The sequence below is a fragment of the Pinus tabuliformis genome, chromosome 8 (genome assembly GCF_031772625.1).
Source record: "Pinus tabuliformis cultivar Carrire ecotype Pingquan chromosome 8, CPIR1, whole genome shotgun sequence".
Classification (NCBI taxonomy): domain Eukaryota; kingdom Viridiplantae; phylum Streptophyta; class Pinopsida; order Pinales; family Pinaceae; genus Pinus; species Pinus tabuliformis.
Window position 1 is genome coordinate 1,887,536,831 of NC_142294.1, and position 24,085 is coordinate 1,887,560,915.

Sequence of the window (24,085 nt, forward strand, 5' to 3'; positions counted from 1 at the left end):
TACCTATCTAAACTAGATCCTAATAAACTTTGGAGGTAAATATTGGCTTGTAAAACTAAATAAATTCATATGATTTCCCTAATGGACGGTAGAATTCATTTCATAAAGATATTGACGAATCCCCTAATTATGTGGATAACATTCCAAATATTTCTATGGAGAGAGCCCCAAGAGTTAGCTCAGTTGGTCAAATCAGTGCCTCGCCGATAGGGAGGTCACAGGGTCCATTCTCCCCGAAGCCCTTGGGGTTAGGTCATGTTGTTGGCCGCGGGGCTAGATTCCCTTCGAGGTCGATCAGCCCAGATTTTTTTGTGGACGTAGTGGCCAGCCGATGACTGGGGTGTTCGTGAACCACATCTAATATATATATATATATATATATATATATATATATATATATATATATATATATATATATATATATATATATATATATATATATATATATATATATATATCTATATATATATATATATATATTAATATTTCTATGGAGAGTGAAAGTTTTTATATAGAAGACATAAATTTTGGGGTTTAAGGACTGGCAAAAGGAAAATATAAGGACATTGAAGGCTATCAAGTTGAAATATTAAAATAATGAAGGTATATCCTTATCCATCACATATACAAGTTCCTAAATTTAGAAATCAAATAGAGATTCCTTAAACCTTGGACTTAAAACCTCATTATACCTATTTTTAAAAGTGGCGATAAAAGTGAATCTTTTTAGATAGGAGACAGAGAGTGTGAATGACTGTTATGGCTAGGGTTATAGTTTGCAAACCCTGAAGCCTTCACAGTGCAATCTCAAAAAAGGATAAAGAGATCAACTGTACCTATGAAGCGTAGGTTGGCTGCTAGAGAAATGAGTGTAGAAATAGGGGGAAGAGAGCCCCTCCTACAAGAATGTAGTGGCAGGAGAAACAAGCAACCACAAAACCACAACATTGGGCCACCAAGGAGGCAACAGAAAAGGTCCTTCGGTTCTGAGTGCCTAATGGAAATCATGGATGAGGAGTCAGTGCCTGCCGAGGGCCACAAAAAAACTGTGATTCATCATACATAATAACAAACTACAAGCATACAAGAAATACATTAAATACAATTCCCTAATATGCAATTTTATTGGGGTTTTGCCAACAGAAAAGGATATGGTCAAATGGATCCACTACAAATGGAAACCAAAAGGCCATATTGAGCTGAATCTAGGAGCTAAAGCCTTCTTCATAGTAATCTTCTCCAATCTGGAAGAAAAGGATGAGTCTTTGAAGATGACCCCTACTTCTTCAACAACACAGGACTCTTTATGAGGCATTGGGAGGAATGCTATAACCCAGATCAGGAAAAACTCCTTGCGGCACCTATTTGGGTTTGATTATTTTCTCTGCCAGTCAACTTTTGGGACCCTGAGATCCTGGAAGGCATTGGCAACTCCATTGGGAACTTCGTCAACATTTTCGACTCAACTAGAAAGGAAATATATACTTCTTATGCCCAGATCTATGTCTATATGAACATAACAGAGCCACTGCTGGAATTCATAGAATTGGAATACCATGATGAGGTATGGTAGCAACCTCTAGACTACGAGCATATACCTTTTAGATGTTGCAGGTGCCATGAGTATGGACATTTGTTTCGTGCATGCCCGTTGAACAAGAAAGAACCACCAGAAGGCCCTAACTCCAATGGGGAGAACAAAGAAAAAGAAGATGTAGAGGGATTTTAGGAAGTCTAGAGGAAAAAAAGGACTCAGAAAAATTCACAGAACCCTAATCAGGGAACAAGTGGAAAGGACCTCCGTAATCAAAATCACTTTGAGATCCTACAGGAGGATGAGGAAACTATTGATACCCCTACGACGAAGATGGGCCCAAAAACCCAACCAAACCCTCAAAGGGGAGGGAGCAACACCAAACAAAAAGCGGAAGAGGAACCACAAGAAAAATAAGTATCCCTACAAATAGTGGACCAAGTCAATATGGAAATCGACAGTCAAAAGGAAGAGCTTAGCACGAAAGAACAAGTGATGAAATGCCTGCTGAGCGAATGTCGGTACCTTGATGAGAGATTTATCCCAGAAGACCAGAAACAATTGTACAAGGATACTTTCTAGAAATATCAAGCCAAACAAGGCATTATAGGGGCAGATTAATCGGAGCACTTGGGATCAAAAGCAAGCCAAGTGATGGAGCTAGGACCTCAAGGGAAAGGATGAAAGAAATGAGGTAGAAAGAACCTGAGTGAGTCCATTAAAATGGTAAGGGAAATGTAGGTAAATTCGGGAAGGGTGGTTCCGATGTCAGTGTTTTTCCACCAACTCAGTAAACCTTTGAAATGATAATTACATCCTGGAATGTCCGAGGCCTCAACAATAGAGGCAAACAGTGGTGCCTAAAGGAGAGACTGAGAAAAGACAAGCTGAGTATTATGATACTCCAAGAGACAAAGATTGCATAAGTGAAGCTCAAAGAAATCCTAAGGAGTCACAACCCTTACTACGAGGTAATGGCCCAAGATGCTAGAGGCAGTGTTGGTGGCCTGACTATCCTTTGGAACCTAGTGGAGGTAACATTTGAGGACTGGGTTAGTTTACTAAGGATACTATCAGGAAAGTTTCGACATGTGGGATCCAGAGATTGGGTCCTCCTAATAGGGGTTCATTAACCTCGCATTCTAGGAGAAAAAGGGGTCTTCCTACAAAACCTCTCCCAACTGAGGGAGGTATGCCTTGAAGGCCTCCGGATAGTGGGCAGGGATTTTAATATGATAACATCGTTGGAAGAAAAGAGAGGAGGGATTTGTCGTATGGAGATAGATATGGAATCATTTGGGGATCTCATAGCAGATCTGTATCTGGTAGACCTACAAACAAACAATATAATTTACATGTGGAACAATCACCCAAGAGGAACTCATCAGATTGCCTCACGATTGGACAGGTTTCTGGACTTGGAGCATGTTATTAGCAGAGACATTTTCTTCGAGGCCTCAATCCTCCCATGCATGGGCTCAGACCACTGGCCCATCCGATTAGAAATAGATTTGAAAACTGGACCAAAGAATCACCCATTCAAATTTGAAGCCTTCTGGTTATGAGACCCCAACCTAATGAAGAAAATAGAGGAATGGTGGAGCACCAGTGAGGAGAAAGGAAGAAATGCCATGCATACCTTCCAACTGAAGTTAAAGGAGATCAAACAGAAGATCAAGAAATGGAATCAGGAAGAGTTTGGCCATATCATGAAAGATGGAATCAGGAAGAGTTTGGCCATATCATGAAAGACCAACACCAACTGAATAATAAAATTCAGAATTTACAACAACAGATCATCCAACATGGGAGAACAGATAGCCTGGCAATGGAAGAAGGGAAGTTAATCAATCAGTTGGAGGAGAGGAGAAAGCAGGAGGAGATTCTATGGAAGCAGAAATCCAGAGTCAACTGGCTGAGGGAAGGAGAATGAAATACCCACTTCTTCCATAAAGCGATGATCCAACACCGACAACAGAATTGAATCTATTCCCTAAAGAACGAGGATGGAAACTGGGTAACCCAACATGAGGAGATGGAGGATCTATTGGTGTAGCACTTCAAATCCATCCTAACGAAGCCGCCTCAAGATTTCTCAGAGGCCACCCAATGAATCATGAGGAACATCCCGCAACTTATCTCAAGAGAACAAAATCTAGGCCTCATGCATGCAGTGATGTTAGAAGAGGTTGAGGAGGTGGTGAAGGGAATGGTGAAGAATAAGGAACCCGTACTAGACGACTTAACAACATAATTCTATCATGCGGCTTGGAACTTTATAGAGTTGAATATACTAGATGTGGTAGAAGAATCGTGCTGGAACCAAAAGGTATGTCCTAGCTTGAATTCAACTTTCATCGCTTTAATCCCGAAATCCGCTAAATCGGAGGACCCCCAAGGCTTTAGACCTATCTCCCTTTGTAATGTCATATACAAAATCATAACCATGGTGATTGTTAAATGCCTGAAGCCTCTGCTCCCTCAGCTCATCTCCCTTGAGAAGATGGGTTTCGTTGAAGGAAGACAGATCCTTGATGGATTTGTCACTTCCCAAGAAATAGTGCATTCTCTCAAATCCCAAAAACTCCCAGGCATGATGATCAAGCTAGACCTTTCCAAGGCTTATGATCGCCTAAGCTGGGAGTACCTCAGCAATGTCCTCAGGGATTTTGGGTTTGATCAAAGATGGATTAATTGGATTTGGGCCTTGGTGTCTTCCCCTGTGTTCTCCATTTTTCTCAATGGCTCCCCATCTCAAACTTTTAACCCATCACGTGGCCTGCGGCAAGGCGACCCTCTCTCCCCATTTCTCTTCATTATTGCGGCTAAAGGTCTAGTTCGATACATTAAAAATGAAGCTAGAAATTCCCATATTAGAGGCCTGAGGCTATGGGGCAATGACCTCCCCATCACTCACCAGCAGTTTGTAGATGATATCATGCTCTTTTTTCATGTGTCGCTTTGTGAAGCTCGCCACATCAAAGAAGTACTCCTCGTCTTCATGGAGGTATTGAGGCTATGTTTGAGCAGCGACTACCAAGGGTCATGGGAAGAGACCGCGGGGGAAGCAAGGCTGAGGATAAGTCGAGCACCGCAGGCAAACATTGGGGCAGGAAGCTCATGGCCAACTTGATCCAGGAAGCGATGGTTGTGTATGTGGGGGGCACTAGAGGGGAAATCAAATGGCTCATCAACAACTTTTCATGAACAACTTTGTACTTGTCTTTTTTACTAAAATGGGCATCAAGATAAAACATTAAACAATAAAAAGGAAAAAATATCATATTAAAAAGAAACAAAACATATTAAACATTTTACTTTCTATTCGATAAATTCAAAATCATTACCTCATCTCAAAACTATAAGTTTGGTTAGAATCCATTTCCATATGTGAGAGTTATTCCTTCAACATTAACACATTTAGCTTTACTATGTTTACTTTTAGTTATAACTATTACAAGTGTACATTTATTTTAAATATAAATCTATTATAGGCTAAGAAATATCAAATCCATTAAGGTGCAAACTTTTAACTATACACACATCCAACAAAATATGTAGAATATGAACATCAAACCCAAAAAATATCAATGATGAAGGATTAATATTGCCTTTATCAATCATTATTCCACTCAATTGTGGATATTTTATTTTGTAACTACATTTTTTTGGAATTACATGAACTAAAATGCTTGAACACTTACACTAGTTGTCACCTAATTAATGATAATTGTCACCTCAACATGTAATCATCTTTGATGATTCGTTCATTGTGATATTTGATGTTTATAGTTGATACTTAGTGAAACACTTCAATTTTTATACATGATGATCCTTCAATTATAAAAAACATAGAACTATTCCAAGGACATTGTACTTGTCTTTCCTCTAACATGTATACTATAAAAAATGTGAATGCTCCATGACATTATTTCTCTAAACTTTTTAGTGACAGTGATGATTATATTGGTGATTGACATCAATATGAATTACCAAATTTTTAGCATTGGATATGGAAATTATTCAAATCCCTTATTAGATCTCTATAGTTATGGGAACTACGTGCATTGCTAAAAGCAAGGGTGATATCCAAGATATGGGAATCTCATAAACCATACTACTAACCAATGTGTTAAATAATGTTAGATTTCTAATTTTGTAACTAACTTTTATAATAAATAGATTAAAGTAAGTAACATACCTAAATTAATTGATGACACTAATCTCAATTTTAGTTAGCTTCTCAATTCACTACTCATATTGTTTTATGATTTTAGTTAGCATTTTAATTAACTGTTCTTATTGATGATTCCATGTTTTATTTTGTTCCTCAATTATTCAATTCTCTTTTTAAACAAATAATTTAATGATTGTAATTTTAGTAGATATAATTTTTCATATCTATTTGTATTTGTATTAATCTTTTCTTAAACTTACATTTAATACTATATTTATTATATTATTATTTTTATATAATTTACATGTATTTTGAAAACAAAATAAATTAATATTTCAAAATATTATTATCAAAATTAAAGAAATATATAAAAAATTTTATTTTAATTTTAAATGAATTAACATTATAGTATTTATTTTTCTTTCCAATATCAGGGATCAACCAAAAATTTACACAATTTAAAATGCTTTTTAATATTGTTAATAAAAAAAATCAATATTATAAAAGAATATTTATGCCGATAGGCGTCCCTCCTATTGGAGTTGGGAACTTTAATGATTTTACTAATCAAAAAAATTGATTGGATAGTTTCAATTGAAAGATGCCAGCATATTCTTGTAGTTGCCACAATATCAATGGATTGAATTCACACTACTAACTTCCCTGCATATCTAAATCACATGATTAAACCTTGTTTAAATTAATTTTTTACAAAGCTCCATTAAAAATTTACCATGCCATTTGTTAATTGACACCTATTAGGATTAACCATAATGGGAAGACTACAAAATGTAACACACACCTTACACATACACTTGGCATAGTAGTGGAAAGGTGTATTTCTGATGGGTCTTGTTTATGGCCACGTATAGAGATTAAAAAACTTAAATTAAAAATAATTAAAAATTCTCTATGCATGTGAAATGAATGTCCATTTAAATTCTTAAACATATGGTTGTTAGAACATGGAGGAATAACTCTCAACAAATAACATAAATTTTCTTCACCCAGCATGTCATAAACCTGACCTAATTGATGAGCCCCAATTTTTGGTACAATTTGGGCTCATTTGGCCTACTTACTTTGCTCAACCATTCATCTTTTATCACTTATGCATTCATTTCTTAGTATATTCGTGTTGTTTGTAGGAAGAAGGGCAGGCATTATATCTATGTGGCTAATACATGGTGATTTCAGGTTTTTGGCATTAAAGAGAGCAAAAGACCACGCAAATGGAGACAAGGAGACAGCAAAGGTGACATTGCGGGTTCATAGGGAGGTTGTCCACAGTCTTGATGACCTTCCTCGTAATTTTCACCTTAACTCCGAGCTCCAACAGCTCTCCCCACTGAGCTTAAAGGCAGCCAACATGTTCTACAGGATCAGCAGTTTACAGTAGTTTGACTTTTAGTTGGACAGCCAAGCTCCACGAATGGGGGAAGCCAACTTGATCTTCATTGTGTATAAATATGAAGGTCGTAGCCTTTGATGGGGGCTTTTTTGAACTTTTGGATTACTATTGTAATTTCTGAGCACGAGTTACAGCTCGGTGTTTGTTTTTGTAAGCCAGTTTTGGCATGACATTAGACTTTTGATTATGAATAAAGGCAAGCTGATTTGGATCTAATTCTGAGCTTTTAAGGGAGCTATAGCTCTCAGGTTAGGGCCCAACCTGAGAGCAATAGACCTCCTCTTTGTTGTATTGTTACTTGTTTCCTTGCAGCACTTTATTTCCTCTGTTTTGATATGCATTTAGAATTTACAGTCTGCTGATTTGATTTCTTGTATGTGATTGAGTAGGATTCATTTACAGTTCAAGTGCTTTCAGTTGCGTAGATTAGAGTAGGAGGATTGTAATTCATTAGAGCTCAAAAAAGGTTGATAGTGCACTCGCTGCCATCTCTGTCTAGAGATTGGGGGTGTGGGTTGTACCAACCACCAAAAATGTAGTCTTTTACTTTCATGCAAGCTGCAACATAGTCATTTTAATTATAGATCCATCCATGCACTTTGATCTTGAGCCATACTTCTTCATTCCAACTCCATGCACGACTTCTCTTCACGATTTACATTGCTGTTCATTGGTTTAATAGCACAGGTAGCACAGGTTGATGAATTCTCGTTTTTGGTGCAAGACATAAGCAATTTGTTTTATTTACACTGCTCAGTATCATTCCGTTTCCTTCTTCTTCTTCTTAACCACACCTAAAACCACCTACTCGACCTCTGTTCCGCTCGTTTACCTTCCAACTCTTCCATTGCCCACGTAGCTCCATTTTCTTGACCTTTCGTTGCTTCCATCCTTCTATCCACCAACCAACTCCGTGCACTCTTTCTCCATCTTATTTCTCTACCCCTGAGCCATCACAAGCCCCATCTCCATATTACCTATCCACCCATACCATTCCATCACTTCACCATCACCCCAAACTCCCACGGTAGGACATCCTGTAGAAGTTAGCAGACTTCCTGTAGAATTCCTGAGTTTCCTGTAGGATCCCTTGCAGACATCCTGTAGAAACCTGTAACCTCGGTTGCCGAGCACCTGAACGTTGTGGACTTCTATGGAATGATGTTTTGGATCCTCTGGGACCTCTCCTAGCCCTCCTGACCTTTCCCAAGCTTTCTCTCCCTTCGCACCACCTCTGCACAGCCAAACCCTAATAAGAACAAAATCATAATCACTCCATCCACTTAAGCAAAAATACAAAAACAATGTTCTTTTTAATGGAGGTAGTTTGAGTTCATGCATTTCACGTCACTAGAAGTAATGGCATCATTCTTAGACACTTGCACTCCCACCATTGCATCATAGAGATTAAGCTAGTAAGATTAGGGTTTACTAGGGTTTCCATGTTTTGGTTGGCTTTCAGTTCATTTTTGCAAAGTAGATTAATTTCCTTCGAGATAGCCTTCGTCCATCATTTAGAAAGCTTCTTCTAAGAGCATATAGAAGTTGGCTTGAGCCCTAGCGGACTTGTGCCAGCTGACCAAGTGACAACTGCGACAAGAGCTAGTACTTGTGCATACAGCACCATCGCTTCCAAGTTTGTACGAACTACCGGGTTGATAAAATTAGAGATAGGAAGCCCCAGGAGTTGTAGCATTATTGCTACAATACTGGAGCCCACCATCTTTTTGGCGCCGTTGCCGGGGAAGCATCAGAGTATTAGTAATTGTTGCTTTTCTTCTACTTTCTTACTCTTGCCTTCTGCTAAGTAGTTTATTTCATTTCCATTCTGCAAAAGTAGCATAGACATTTCCTGCTTTCATAGATTAGCATTTCCTGCTTTCATAGATTAGCATTTCCTGCTTTCATAGATTAGCATTTCATTTCTGCAAGCGTAGATTAGTGTTTCAATTCTGCAAGCGTAGACTAGCATTTCCATTCCCGCAATTTCATTTGAGCAAAGTAGATTAGTTCTTTCCTGCTTTCAGTTTAATTCTGCATCTTTATAGTTAGTTGTAGATCAATCCGTTTCAGTTTTGCAGGTACCACAGAAAAGCAAAAGCAATCAAAAAAATAAAGTCTTTTCCATTTCATGCCTCGTAGGAACCGAGATAAATCAGGCAAATTCCTACCCAATACCCCCACCACATCACTGAGTCACCCTTCTCTCTTCTTTGGTGACAGTGACCCAGAAGAACCTATAGGTGAACATCCTGAGATATACAAAGATCCTATAGAAGAAGAAGAGTTAGAGACCACTCCATCTGAAGCTATGGCTGACAATAGAAGAGAAGATGAGAGAATAGAAGGTGCCTTCCCCATCCGAGAGACCAATGGAGAGATGAAAATGAAGAACATTAGCCCCTCTGCTTTACCTCACTTCCATGGACTGACTACTAAAGATCCTGATACCTTCCTGTTTGAGTTTGCTGCCCTTTGTAGAACCTATGACTATACTGAAGATGAGCAAAAGCTGAAACTCTTCCCTTCAACTCTCAAGGATGCAGCATTACGCTGGTTCATGGGCTTACCTGGGAATAGTATCACTACTTGGGCTCAGATGCAGCAAGCTTAAGTACAGGGATTACTGTAGGTCCAAGGAAACCAAGGGAGAAATCTTTCGGATGACCATGGGAAATGATGAGTCCTTAGAGGATTATGAGGAGAGGTTCCAACTTAGCTATAAGCGGGCCAGGTGCACACTTGACCCTGAATCCCTCAAGTTGGTCCTTCTCCGAGGAGTCCCTGAAGACCTCTTAGATACCCTTCACATGTTAGCTGGGGGGGACATTTACCAACTGCCTTATGAGGACATCAAGACTGTGTTTAGAAACCACTCCAGGGCAGCACGGAAACGAGGTAGAGGAAACCTCCTCTCAACTAGTGTCCCTTTCTCCAAACATGAGCTTGCAAATCAATTAGAAGATCTTAAGAGTGAGGTGAGACAGACCATTGCCATGCAGTTGGACACCTTCAGGATCCAGCAGAAGAAAGAAGAAGCTGAGAGATCCTTGGCTGTCTTCTGCCCTAGGTGCACAAGGAGACACCCTAAGAACGAATGCCCATTGCATTCGGTTGAAGTATGTTTCGTTTGTGAAGAGGACCATCCCACAAATCAGTGTCCAACCTTACCTGGGTTTAAAGCCATGTACCAAGGGACAGAAGCCCCCACTGAACCTCTCTATTTCATCAACCAAAGGAGGCCACAAGGATCTAGACCTTATCAGCAGGGAATGCAAGGGGCACCTCAATCTTATTACAGCCCCAACCAATCGACTCCTATGCCTTCTTGGGGTCCCCCTGCTCATCCTTCCTGGTCCATGCCTCCTCCATGGTCTTATCCACCTCAATACCCTACTCAACCTACTTCTCATTCATATCATTCACATGCCCAGCCACAGCCTCAGTGGAATGCACCTCAGTCGGGGTGGAGGCCCCAGTCCAATACTCCTCCTGCCATTTTGCCTCCACCACCAGTTCAACCTCAACCCTTACCTCCTGCTCCTCCAAGGCAACCTCAAATACCTGCTCAACCGAACCCGAACCCCAACAATAGACAGGCTCAGCAGGTATATACTGGGGAAACCTCATGCCCTACCTATGCTGTGGAGATCCAGGAGATCAATCTTCGATCTGGAAAGACTCTACCAGATCGCCAACCTCCTCCCCCAGAGGATGAGGAAGATAAACAGGAAAGTGAACCAAAGGCTATTCCACCCTTTCCTGAGAGACTAACAGCCACCACACAACCCAACCCAGAGGAGGATGAGCTTCTGGGTGAGCTCAAGCAGTTGTGTGTGAAAATACCACTTCTCCAAGCCATCAAGGATGTGCCAATATACAACAAACTGGTTAAGGAAAAGTGTTTCAAACACCCAGACAGGCGGAAGAAAGATGCCTCAACCATCAATGTCATAGGACAACTGTCTGACCTTATGTTAGGACAAGTCATCTGCCCAAAGTACCTAGATCCTGGAAGTCCTGTAGTAGATGTCCACATCAATGGCACCATCATACCTCACACCTTGATTGATCTGGGGGCTGCCATTAATGTGATGACCAGGGATACCATGCTCAAACTCAATCTTCAGGGTTCCTTGAGGAAGACCTCGACAGTACTGCAACTAGCAGATCGCTCCACCGTGACTCCCGAAGGGATTGTGGAGGATGTCTTGGTCTCTATTGACTCTTGGGAATACCCTGCAGACTTCCTGGTTCTGCAACCAAAGGCAAAGCTTACTGGATATCCTCTCATTTTGGGAAGGCCTTGGTTAGCCACTGCAGATGCTTACATAAGTTGCCATGCAGGAAATATGACCATCAAAAATGGTCCTATGTCCAAGCAGCTAGTCCTATACCCTCCTGCCCAACCCTCCTTAGAGCATGATTTACCACTCTGGTTCGAGGAAGGAGAGGAAGACGAGGTGTACTCAGCACCTCTGTGCACCCTAGATACCACTAGAAGAGACCCCCCAACCGAGGATGACTTGATCGAGACCTTGATCCAGAATCCACCTTCCAGTGCACTATCCTTAGAAAAATTGGTGGAGGATGCCCAAGCTAGCACCTTAGTGGATCTTTGTACAACCAACCCTGTCACTCCCAGAGTCAAGAATGTGGAGTTTGGCCCTGAGAGAACGTTAAATATCAGCTCCTCCCTATCTCCTTCCCAGGAAAAGGAGCTGTGTAGCCTGTTGGCCAGTCACCTAGATGCTTTTGCTTGGAGCTATAAGGAGATGAAAGGAGTCCATCCTTCGGTATGTACCCATCACATATACATCAAAGAGGATTGTAAACCGGTTAGGCAACCCCAGAGGAGAATGAATCCAGCCCTTAAGGACATTGTCAAGGAAGAATTGCAAAAACTGTTGGATGCCGGATTCATCTACCCCATCTCAGATAGTGAATGGGTGTCCCCTCTGGTGTTGGTTCCCAAGAAAAATGGGAAATGGAGAATCTGTGTGGACTACCGAGAACTGAACAAAGCTACCAAGAAAGACCATTTCCCTCTACCTTTCATAGATCAAGTGTTGGATGGACTGGCAGGAAAGAAGTTCTTCTCTTTCCTGGATGGGTTTAGCGGGTACAACCAAATCCAAATCAGCCCGGAAGACCAAGATAAGACCACCTTCACTTGTCCTTGGGGTACCTTTGCCTACCGAGTTCTTCCCTTTGGGCTATGCAATGCTCCTGCTACCTTCCAGAGAGCTGTCTTGAGCATCTTCTCGGAGCTGGTCCATGATGCGGTGGAAATCTATATGGATGACTTTACTCCTTATGGGGCCAACTTCCAGGAAGCATTGTCCAATCTGGGAAAAGTCCTAACCAAATGCATTGAGATGAACTTGTCCCTTAGTCCTGAAAAATGTGAATTCCTAATGACTGAAGGGACCGTGCTAGGCCATACCATTTCTTGCCAAGGGTTATAGGTGGATCCTAACAAAATTGCTCTCATCAAGAAGGTTCCACCTCCTCAAAAGGTAAGGGATGTTCGGAGTTTCTTGGGATTAGCAGGATATTACCAGAGATTCATTAAAGACTTCAGCAAGCTAGCCTCGCCATTGTTTGGCCTGTTGGCAAAAAATGTGGAGTTTAAATGGACTGACGATTGTCAGAGGGCTTTGAATGAATTGAAGGACAAGTTGGTGTCAGCCCCAATCCTAAGAGGTCCAAACTGGGCCCTACCTTTCCACATCCACACTGATGCCTCGAACAAAGCCATAGGTGCAGCTTTAGGACAAGTTGAGCAAAAACTTCCATATGCCATTTACTTTGTTAGCAAAAACTTGTCCAAAGCTGAGCTGAATTACACTGTAACCGAGAAAGAATTCTTGGTTGTGGTCCATGCACTGAACAAGTTCCGACATTATATTACTGGCTATCCAACCTTTATACATACAGACCATGCTGCAATTAGATATCTAATGAATAAACCAGATGTGAATGCTCGTATTATTAGATGGTTACCTTTATTGCAGCAGTTTGATTTGACCATTGTTGACAAACCAGGTAGAGAAAATGTTGTTGCTGACTTTTTATCTAGATTGGATTTGTCTGCAGATGAGGATGGAACAGTGGATGACCAGATGCCCGATGAACATCTGTTTGCTATTTCAGTACTCTCTCCATGGTTTTCTGATATAGCAAACTACCTTGTTTCAGCACAGTTCCCTCCGCACCTATCTTCAAGAGAGAAGAGCAGAATCATCAGAAAAAGTGCCTCATTTACTTGGATCGGGGGCAATCTGTTCAAGCTTGGCCCCGATCAGATCTTAAGGCGTTGTGTAAGGGAGGAGGAAGTCTTTGATATCCTCCTCACCTGTCATGATGGGCCTTGTGGAGGACATTTTGCAGCAAAGAGAACTGCCTTCAAAATCCTGTAGGCAGGCTACTATTGGCCTACACTTCATCAAGATGTCAGAAGATATGTCAGCCAGTGTGACCAATGCCAAAGAATGGGGAAACTGACCCAAAGGGATGAGATGCCTCTCCAACCTCAGGTGACTCTTGAGCCATTTGAGAAGTGGGGTATGGACTTTGTGGTCCCAATCAACCCTCCTTCGAGGCAAAGGTCTTACATCATTGTGTGCACTGACTACCTGACAAAGTGGGCAGAAACCAAAGCAATCAAAGCAGCAACAGAAGAAAAGGTGGCCGAGTTCCTAAGAGAAAACATCTTCTACAAGTTTGGCTATCCAAGAGAGCTGGTCACCGATCAAGGGAGCCAGTTCACCTCCAACCTGGTTGAAGATCTACTAGCTCATCACAAGATCAAGCATAGGACTTCCACCCCCTATCACCCTCAAGCAAATGGACAGGTGGAAGTCACCAATAGAGCATTAGAAGGGATCTTGACTAAGGTGGTGAGTAGCAGCAGAAAGGACTGGGCAGATCACCTGGTTGAAGCCAAATGGGCTTACAATACCACTTGGAAGACCACCACCGGCTTCACACCTTATGAGCTGGTCTATGGGAAGAAAGCTTTGCTGTCCATTGAGTTTGAATACAGCACTTTGAGGATCGCAGCTCAGCTGGATCTAGATCTCAGCCATGCACAACAAGAAAGGCTATTGCAGCTGAATGGACTGGATGAGCACCGAATGCAGGCCCTCCTTCACTCAGAAGTGGTTCGACTTCAGAGAAATGTGTGGCATGACCAACATCTCCATGACAAGCAATTTTAGTCGGGAGATTGGGCTTTGTTGTATGACTCCAGATACATAGATTTCAAGGGGAAGCTGAGAACCAGATGACTAGGGCCATATTCAGTGGAAAAATGTCATGACAATGGATCTGTTCTTATTCGGACCATTGATGAGGAAGCCATCCCCATGCTTGTCAATGGGCATCGATTGAAGATCTACAGGAAGCCTCTCTCAAGACAAGAGTTCATCAAAACGATGGAGAAGGCAGTGTTGGTCATAGAGAAGGGTTCTGCCCCTGCTTTGGGCATACCCTGAAGAATTAAAAAAATAAATAAATAAATAAATAACTAATAAAGATCCTTGGGTGAAAACCTTTCTGAGGCGCCCAAGGCAGGTGGTAGGGGTGAAAACCTCATTGAGGCGCCCCTATTGTCTTTCAAAAAAAAAAAAAAAAAAAGAGATTGGAAAAAGATCCTTGAGTGAAAACCTCTTTGAGGCGCTTAAGGTAGATGGCAAGGGTGAAAACCTCAATGAGGTGCCCCTGTTATCTTTCAAAAAAAAAAAGAAAAAAGAAAAAAAAAACTAAAAAAAAAAAAAAAAAAAACAAGGTCAGCAGATTCATTATGTAAAATTGCATGCAGGTTGCAGATGTTCTATGGAGGAGAGGAAGCCTCTCAACTCAAAGCCAAGGGTCCTCATCATGCTGTCAAGAGACCTCACCAGCACCTCCTCCAAGAATACTCATTCTTTTTCTAAGGTATGTTGAATTTTATTACAGCTTGAGTCTTCTACAGGAAGACGCAGATTTTCTACAGGAAGATGCAGATGTTCTACAGGAAGGTGCAGACTTTCTACAGGAAGCGCAAACTTTCTACAGGAAGCTCTGTATTTCTACAGGAAACTTCCTGTAGAAGCTCAGAACGGCCCAGAATTCATTTCATGAGGAGATCTAATGGCTAAGGATCGGTTTGGACGCATGCAGCCACTGTTGTCACCCTTGCACATTGCTGTTATCTTGTTCCACCATCCTTGTCGACATGCAACAAAGTTACCTGCACCAGCAAAGTAGATCGATGAGTTCTAAAGAAAAAGCAAATTTTAAATGAAAAACGCTGGAGATCTCACACCATATTCATCCCAATCATCTAGAAGCTCTGGGAGCGTGATCGTGAGGCCAGATCCTTCGTCGTGCAGCATGCACCCAAGGAGGAAGAACGGTTACAAGACATCCCGCGGGAGTCCTGTAACAGTTAAGCCTGCTAGAGTGGATACCATTCACAGCGCCGGCCATATGCAATGAAACGCGAGCGCATGCAACCAAAGCATCCAATCCATCGTCGGCAGCCTATAAACATGGACCTCCGGGCCTGTGTAAGTTCGCCAGCAGCAGGTAAATCCACTCATCAGCGTCCACAAGACCGAAACATCGTGTGCAGCCGTGCAGGTAAGTGTCTCGACCCTTCCTTCCATCAGATTGCATGAATTTTACTTTGAATTGATTGCACAGTGTAAAGGTGAATGGGTTGAGCGGCCATATGGCCATTTGGCCGGCCACGTCGGCCAGTTAATGGTCTAGTTGGATGTTTGGGTGGCGGCCATGACAAAAAGAATGGGCAGCACGCACGTGAGAGCAATCCCGTCGGAAAAAAAAACGAGTTTAACAGAAGAGGCGGCAGCAGATCTGCGGGAATTGATGTGGCAGCAAGTGAACGCGCAGTTGAATGATGGGATGACGTCGCCCAACGGTCCGGCGGGGACAGCTCACCCCCCCGCGCCATGGATTCCGCCGATTCAAAATCTAATCGGCTAGATTGCACTCAAGCATTTATCAACCACCGGCTTGAACTAGAGTGGCTATCCTGATTTTTCTGCAGTTCGATACGCCGAGCCTTTGGCTATCAGAACGATTGTGAAGCACACCCAAGGCGCAGACCAACTGTAGTCTCTCCTGAAAATCGCGCGCTGCTTCTACAGGAACGCTGTCATTCTACAGGAACGCTGTAATTCTACAGGAACGCTGTCATTCTATAGGAAAGTAGTTTCTACAGGAAGGCGGGTGCCTCACGTAAAAAGGTGGCAGATTAAAAAGGTAACCCTGAACTCTTCATGCAACTGGTTTTTAAAGGTGGCAGAATCGTCGTCCACAGTCTGGTCATAGAAAATTGGTAAAATTGTTGTCTGCTGTGCCTATACTGTCATTCTACAGGATGTCAGGGTAATTAAACTGTGTTAAGTTCCTCAGGGATAAGTTTTGTGGATTATGTGCATGACATTCTACGCTCTGTCTCAGTAGACCAAATTTCTTCCACAATCACCACCTCTGGTTAAGGAAACTGTTTTATCATGCCGGGTGGGTTTATTAGACGAGAACCCACTGATTCAACCAAGTTAAGGGAAAACCAGGAGGTGGTGGAGCTCTTCACACGGGTTCAATGGATATCTTTTTGTGACAAATTGCAGGGTTACGACGATGAAGTGGCAGAAGAATTTTTGCAGGCTCTGAGGCCGAAATCCAAGACACTGGCCACAGTGAACTTCAGGGGCCTAAGCCTCAAGCTCACCCCGCAATATATCAGTCGAATTACTGAACTTCCAATGGGTTTGCCATGGGATAAGGAAGAAAGGAAGTTGAGCCAGCAGGCCAAGAAAGAATTCTTTCCACCTGAGGAGGAATTCTCGGAGGACAAAAATGGGGTGTGTAGAACCAGTTTGCTGCCACCATGGAATGAAGTTAGCCTGCAAATCATGAAGTATATAACTTGTGAAGGCTATTTTAGCATCATGTACGCGTATCACTTTCGGTTGCTCACTGAATTGAGGCACCAGATTGATCTTCCTGTAGAACAGAAACTGAGCATTCCTTATTTCCTGCTACAGTCTCTAATTGAGTGTGCCACAAAGTTAAAAGAAGGCATACCAGATCAGGTAGCCCACCATGGGTTGATCAAACTTCTTGTGGAGGATGTGCTCCATTCATATAAGGTTCCCCTCTCATGGGAATCATTCATAAATTTGACAAGAGATGGATACATAAGGATGCTGGCTGAAGAAAGTGGTTCCTCCAGCAGTGAGGAAGAAGAATCAGTGGCCGAGGGAAAGAAGGAAACAGGCCAGAAGACCCTGACCACAGTGCAGAAGAAAGAACAAAAGAAGAAGCATGAGAAAAAGGATGACAAAGAAAAAGGTGACACACCCATCTTGTCAGCAAGAGAAAAGAGGTTGCAGAGCAGAACGGACAAAGCTGAGGTGGTCCACATCAGCCCAAGTACCTCATCAGCACCCGCAACCCAACTAAAAAGCAAATCCCATGTAGCAAAGCAAGCCAAGGTGGCGACACCTGTGTCTACAGGAAAGCAGAAACAGGCTTCTACAGGAAGCCCGAAAACAGCAAAAGGGTCTTCTACAGGAAGCCTGAAAATCACTGAAAAAGGGGCTTCTACAGGAAGCCCGAAAACAGAGAAAGGGTCTCCTACAGAAGGCCCGAAAGTGGGTAAAGCAGGGTCTTCTACAGGAAGCCCGAAATCAGAAAGGAAGGGGCCCTCTACAGGGAGCCCTGGTAAAGCAAAACGCAGGAAAGAGAAGGCTGGCATTCTCGAAAAGGAGGGAGCAGCTGCGCTGGCCGCCCTCAGTACACCTCCAAAGCCAAAGGAGAAGAGAGAGAGGGAGATCCCTCTACCTTTTGAAGTTAGGAGAAGTAAGAGAATAAAAACGGGCAAGCCGCAGCCTCCACCCAGCAGCCAAACCATTTTAGGGGGTGTCCCTACTTCACCCAGTGAGAGATCCCCCTCTAAAACATCGGCCACCCCCGAGAGGGGAAGCCCAAAAATAACTTCCTAGACACGAAGGATAGGCCAATCGGCTTCCGAAACCCAGCTCAAGGAAACAGGAAAGAAGGAGGAAGCGTCACCCTCGTCACCGCCAGGGGCAGAAGAGGCAGGGCCACCAAGAATAGAAAAGGAAGAGCATGCTCCGGGCCCTAATTCTCGGCCAAGGACAAGGAGCTGGAGCAAAGTTGCTCAAGGATGAGCAAATATTTTAGCTGGGGGGTGATGATGAGCCCCAATTTTTGGTACAATTTGGGCTCATTTGGCCTACTTACTTTGCTCAACCATTCATCTTTTATCACTTATGCATTCATTTGTTAGTATATTCGTGTTGTTTGTAGGAAGAAGGGCAGGCATTATATCTATGTGGCTAATACATGGTGATTTCAGGTTTTGGCATTAAAGAGAGCAAAAGACCACGCAAATGGAGACAAGGAGATAGCAAAGGTGACATTGCGGGTTCATAGGGAGGTTGTCCACAGTCTTGATGACCTTCCTCGTAATTTTCACCTTAACTCCGAGCTCCAACAGCTCTCCCCACCGAGCTTAAAGGCAGCCAACATGTTCTACAGGATCAACAGTTTACAGCAGTTTGACTTTCAGTTGGACAACCAAGCTCCACGAATGGGGGAAGCCAGCTTGATCTTCATTGTGTATAAATATGAAGGCCGTAGCCTTTGATGGGGGCTTTTTTGAACTTTTGGATTACTATTGTAATTTCTGAGCACGAGTTACAGCTCAGTGTTTGTTTTTGTAAGCCAGTTTTGGCATGACATTAGACTTTTGATTATGAATAAAGGCAAGCAGATTTGGATCTAATTCTGAGCTTTTAAGGGAGCTATAGCTCTCAGGTTAGGGCCCAACCTGAGAGCAATAGACCTCCTCTTCGTTGTATTGTTACTTGTTTCCTTGCAGCACTTTATTTCCTCTGTTTTGATATGCATTTAGAATTTACAGTCTGCTGATTTGATTTCTTGTATGTGATTGAGTAGGATTCATTTACAGTTCAAGTGCTTTCAGTTGCGTAGATTAGAGTAGGAGGATTGTAATTCATTAGAGCTCAAAAAAGGTTGATAGTGCACTCGCTGCCATCTCTGTCTAGAGATTGGGGGTGTGGGCTGTACCAACCACCAAAAATGCAGTCTTTTACTTTCATGCAAGCTGCAACATAGTCATTTTAATTATAGATCCATCCATGCACTTTGATCTTGAGCCATACTTCTTCATTCCAACTCCATGCACGACTTCTCTTCACGATTTACATTGCTGTTCATTGGTTTAATAGCACAGGTAGCACAGGTTGATGAATTCTCGTTTTTGGTGCAAGACATAAGCAATTTGTTTTATTTACACTGCTCAGTATCATTCCATTTCCTTCTTCTTCTTCTTAGCCACGCCTAAAACCACCTACTCGACCTCTGTTCCGCTCGTTTACCTTCCAACTCTTCCATTGCCCACGTAGCTCCATTTTCTTGACCTTTCGTTGCTTCCATCCTTCTATCCACCAACCAACTCCGTGCACTCTTTCTCCATCTTATTTCTCTACCCCTGAGCCATCACAAGCCCCATCTCCATCTTACCTATCCACCCATACCATTCCATCACTTCACCATCACCCAAAACTCCCACGGTAGGACATCCTGTAGAAGTTAGCAGACTTCCTGTAGAATTCCTGAGTTTCCTGTAGGATCCCCTGCAGACATCCTGTAGAAACCTGTAACCTCAGTTGCCGAGCACCTGAACGTTGTGGACTTCTATGGAATGATGTTTTGGATCCTCTGGGACCTCTCCTAGCCCTCCTGACCTTTCCCAAGCTTTCTCTCCCTTCGCACCACCTCTGCACAGCCAAACCCTAATAAGAACAAAATCATAATCACTCCATCCACTTAAGCAAAAATACAAAAACAATGTTCTTTTTAATGGAGGTAGTTTGAGTTCATGCATTTCACGTCACTAGAAGTAATGGCATCATTCTTAGACACTTGCACTCCCACCATTGCATCATAGAGATTAAGCTAGTCAGATTAGGGTTTACTAGGGTTTCCATGTTTTGGTTGGCTTTCAGTTCATTTTTGCAAAGTAGATTAATTTCCTTCGAGATAGCCTTCGTCCATCATTTAGAAAGCTTCTTCTGAGAGCATATAGAAGTTGGCTTGAGCCCTAGCGGACTTGTGCCAGCTGACCAAGTGACAGCTGCGACAAGAGCTAGTACTTGTGCATACAACACCGTCGCTTCCAAGTTTGTACGAACTACCGGGTTGATAAAATTAGAGATAGGAAGCCCCAGGAGTTGTAGCATTATTGCTACAATACTGGAGCCCACCACTAATGTCGATTTAAATTCTTAAACGTATGGTTGTTAGAACATGGAGGAATAACTCACAATGTGGATAAGTAACGTAAAGTTTCTTCGTCGAGCATCTCATAAAGTTTCTTGGGCATTTGCATTTTCTCCCTTTTCCTGCTATCTCTTCTTCAGGGGCATTGAGATTAGGTTCTGTTCAGTCCTTTCTTGATGGGGGCATTGAGATCCGATGTTTTATAATGCCCCAACTCCATCAAATCGGACGTGAATCAAACTTGGAAAATCAGGCTTTCACTTATATTGATAAAAATTATTCAGATTGCTGCTGTACCATTAGCCAACTTGGGGACCTGGATAGAATTCTATTTAAATCTTCTTTCAAGAAATGGTGGATTGCCAAAAACACTCTTCAGGCCACTCACTGGTGATTTTGTTCATCTTTTTCATTATTTTATATGCGATTTTAAAGTATTAAGAATTAAATTTAAGGATTTTATCCTCAGCTAACATCATTAATTAGGGTTTGGTTGAATGTTTTGATTTGTTCAGGCCAAAGAACTGTAATAAAGAGAAGAGGGTCCGACACATTCCTCAGTATCATCGGCCTTCTTGAGCATCTCGTAAACTTGTATCATGGCGGAACCAAGGGACTTATTGACTCAACCATTGAACCCAGGAAAAAGTTCTATGCAGGCCTTTGTGCCATGGCTTTAACTATAGCTTATGAAAACAAATTGGTTATCAGAAATAGAGTCATAGAACATTGGGAGGTAGTGTTTAGTTTCCATGAATTTTAGTACTTGTTTATTCATGCAAAACTCTATTTGATTCAATAAACCATTTCAACCTGATCCTGCAGATGCACTTCGTGGAGTTCTTAGACTGCTGGAACAGTATATATGCAACTATTTGGCTTCAATAATCTATGGTTCAGTCATATTATATATATATCTATATATATATATATATATATATATATATATATATATATATATATATATATATATATATATATATATATATATATATATATATATATATATATATATATATATATATATATATATATATATATAGATATATAGAGAGAGAGAGAGAGAGAGAGAGAGAGAGAGAATAAATTTTCATTCATTAATTGATGTTAAGATTGACTTGTATATAATTAGATCACTTGCAAAATAAATCAATGCAAGCCTTTATATTCTATGATAAGAAGGTGGAAGCCCAACTAATAGTGATAGCCTTCAGAGGAACGGAGCCATTTAATGCAGATGACTGGGAAACAGATCTCGATTTCTCATGGTAGGAATTCAGCCAAATCGGAAAGGTTCATCTTGGATTTCTGGAAGCTTTGGATCTTGCAAACCATTAACAAAACCCCCAGTTCTTCGATAATCATAGTAATTCTGACAGTCTTGTGCCTACTATTGATATTGATAAAAAAGATCCTGAAAATCCGTTGGCTTATTATGTTCTTCTTAAGAAATTGAAAAAATTATTACAAGTTCACAGAAATGCAAAATTCATTGTGATAGGCCACAGCCTTGGTGGAGCCTTGGCTGTGTTGTTTCCAGTGATACTATTTATACACATGGAAGAGGCGATATTGGAGAAAATGGTTGGTGTTTATGCATTCAGACAACCAAGAGTTGGATATGAAGCATTCATAGAGTTTATGAAGAAGAACATAAATGAAACAGTACCCACATATTTTAGAACCTTCTACTGCAGTGACCTAGTTCCCAGACTGCCCTTCGACGATCTAATATTCGAGTACAAGAACTTTGGTGTATGCCTTTACTACAACAACTGCTACAAAGAGAAGGTACTTATACTACTGCTCTTCACATTCTCTTCAACCAGAAAATCCTATTTCATTTCTGATACAATATTTTGTTCAACCTCACACTCATATTAAATGGTTTTTTTTTGACAGAATCTTTTGGAGGAGCCCAATAGAAATTTCTCGCTATTATATTTCATCCCCCCTAAGCATAAATGCTATGTGGGAATTGGTGCAGAGTTTATTCTTGTAATACACAAAAGGAAGGGACTTCAAAGAAACGAAATTGTCAACGCTCTTTAGGATAGTAGGGATTATAATTCCGGGGATTTAGCAAATGTTCATCCATACTATTATGTTAGGTTTTGTTTCTTTCTCTGTGGAGATGAGAATAAGAGTTCTATCTAATGTTCATCCATATTATTATGTTAGGTTTTATTTATTTCTTTGTGGAGAGGAGAATACAAGGTCTTTTAAACCAGACATTCATAAAAGTAATAACAATATTTAGTTGAGAAGTCACTATTTTGAAAATGGTTTTAGATGTTAAGTTTTTACAACAATAGATTTATATCTTAATAATATTGTTTTAAGGAACTAGGTTTAGCTTTATGGTTTTAGAGTAGTATGATTAGGTTTTAGGTTAGTAGGTTTAGGACCTGCTTTATAAATCTTGTTTACAAGCATAAAGGAGCGTTAGTCAACCTGCTAACTCTTGTTGTCAAACTAGGGGGAGCATTAGTGAACTTTAGTGATGCTCAAGTGGTTATGCCAACAAATTTGCCATAAAATATCTAGATATTATTTCCCTACATTTGTGTAAGAAAAGCAAGGAATCTCCAATAATCAAGATATTTGGAGAAATTCTATTCCAGAAACAGAGGCAAATGGGAAAAAGCTGGTAAACGAGGAAAGTTCATGGTTTTTACCCAAATGAACTACAGGTGAAGTTGGGCAGCCCTAAATCGATTGCTATATAAGCAACGAGAGGGCCATTACAAAGGAGGTCAGAGCATTTAGAAGGATAGTACATGGTGTTGTTGTGATATTGTCATATTCTTGAAGGAGCTAGCTGAAAGAAGGAGAGAGAGAGAGAGAGAGGAAGAAGGGATAAGAAAGGCTGATACAATAGGGTTGTTGTAATCACTCTTCTATTCTGAATATAGGAATACAGTTGTGTTCCCTACTCGAAGTGTCGGTGATATTGTGAATTTATTTGTTGATTATGATGCTTGTTGTGTTGAATAGATAAGTTACACATTTATACATGTTTGTTATGGATTCTTTCATTAATTATCAGAAGTATATGCTGTGATTGGTTTGCTTCGTTCTTTCGTGCAGGAGTCATCTTGGAGCCGGTCAAGAGGAGTTCTTCTTACCACACGAAGATCCCCAAGTGAATCTAGAAAGAACCAAAGGTGATCCTTTCTCCATATCCTATCAATATATATGTCAGATAGATGAACATGTGTTAACAAGTACCTTTTGCAGATAACCTTACGGTTTGTTGGAAGTCTCGAGAAGACTTTCGAGGTTAGTTTTCATCCCGTGCATTTTACCCCATAGCACTCCTACATATACAAGGGAGGTTTAGTCATTTGTAGTATCCAAGAATTGTTCATTTATGTAACGTAAAGGTTGTTGCCCCCTCGAAGAGGCTGAATTCTAAGGCGTTGATCTACTGTTTCTATCTTTTTTTGAGCTGGTTTCCTAACATTTGGTATCAGAGCTTTGGATTCCAAGGTTTCGCTGCTCCAAACAGGTCATCGCAACATTTTTGCTATACCTTTTTTTTTGCGACATTTACGAAGGTACAAAAAAACCCCATTTGAGCCGAAATCATTCTAAGCTATGTGTCCAAATTTCA

General features: G+C 41.3%; 1 pseudogene; it reads left to right on the top strand.

The window, feature by feature from the left end:
- The window catches only part of LOC149243932 (triacylglycerol lipase OBL1-like), an 81,238-nt pseudogene extending 58,686 nt beyond the window's left edge, over positions 1-22,552 (top strand).
- The last annotated feature ends 1,533 nt before the right edge of the window (positions 22,553-24,085 follow it).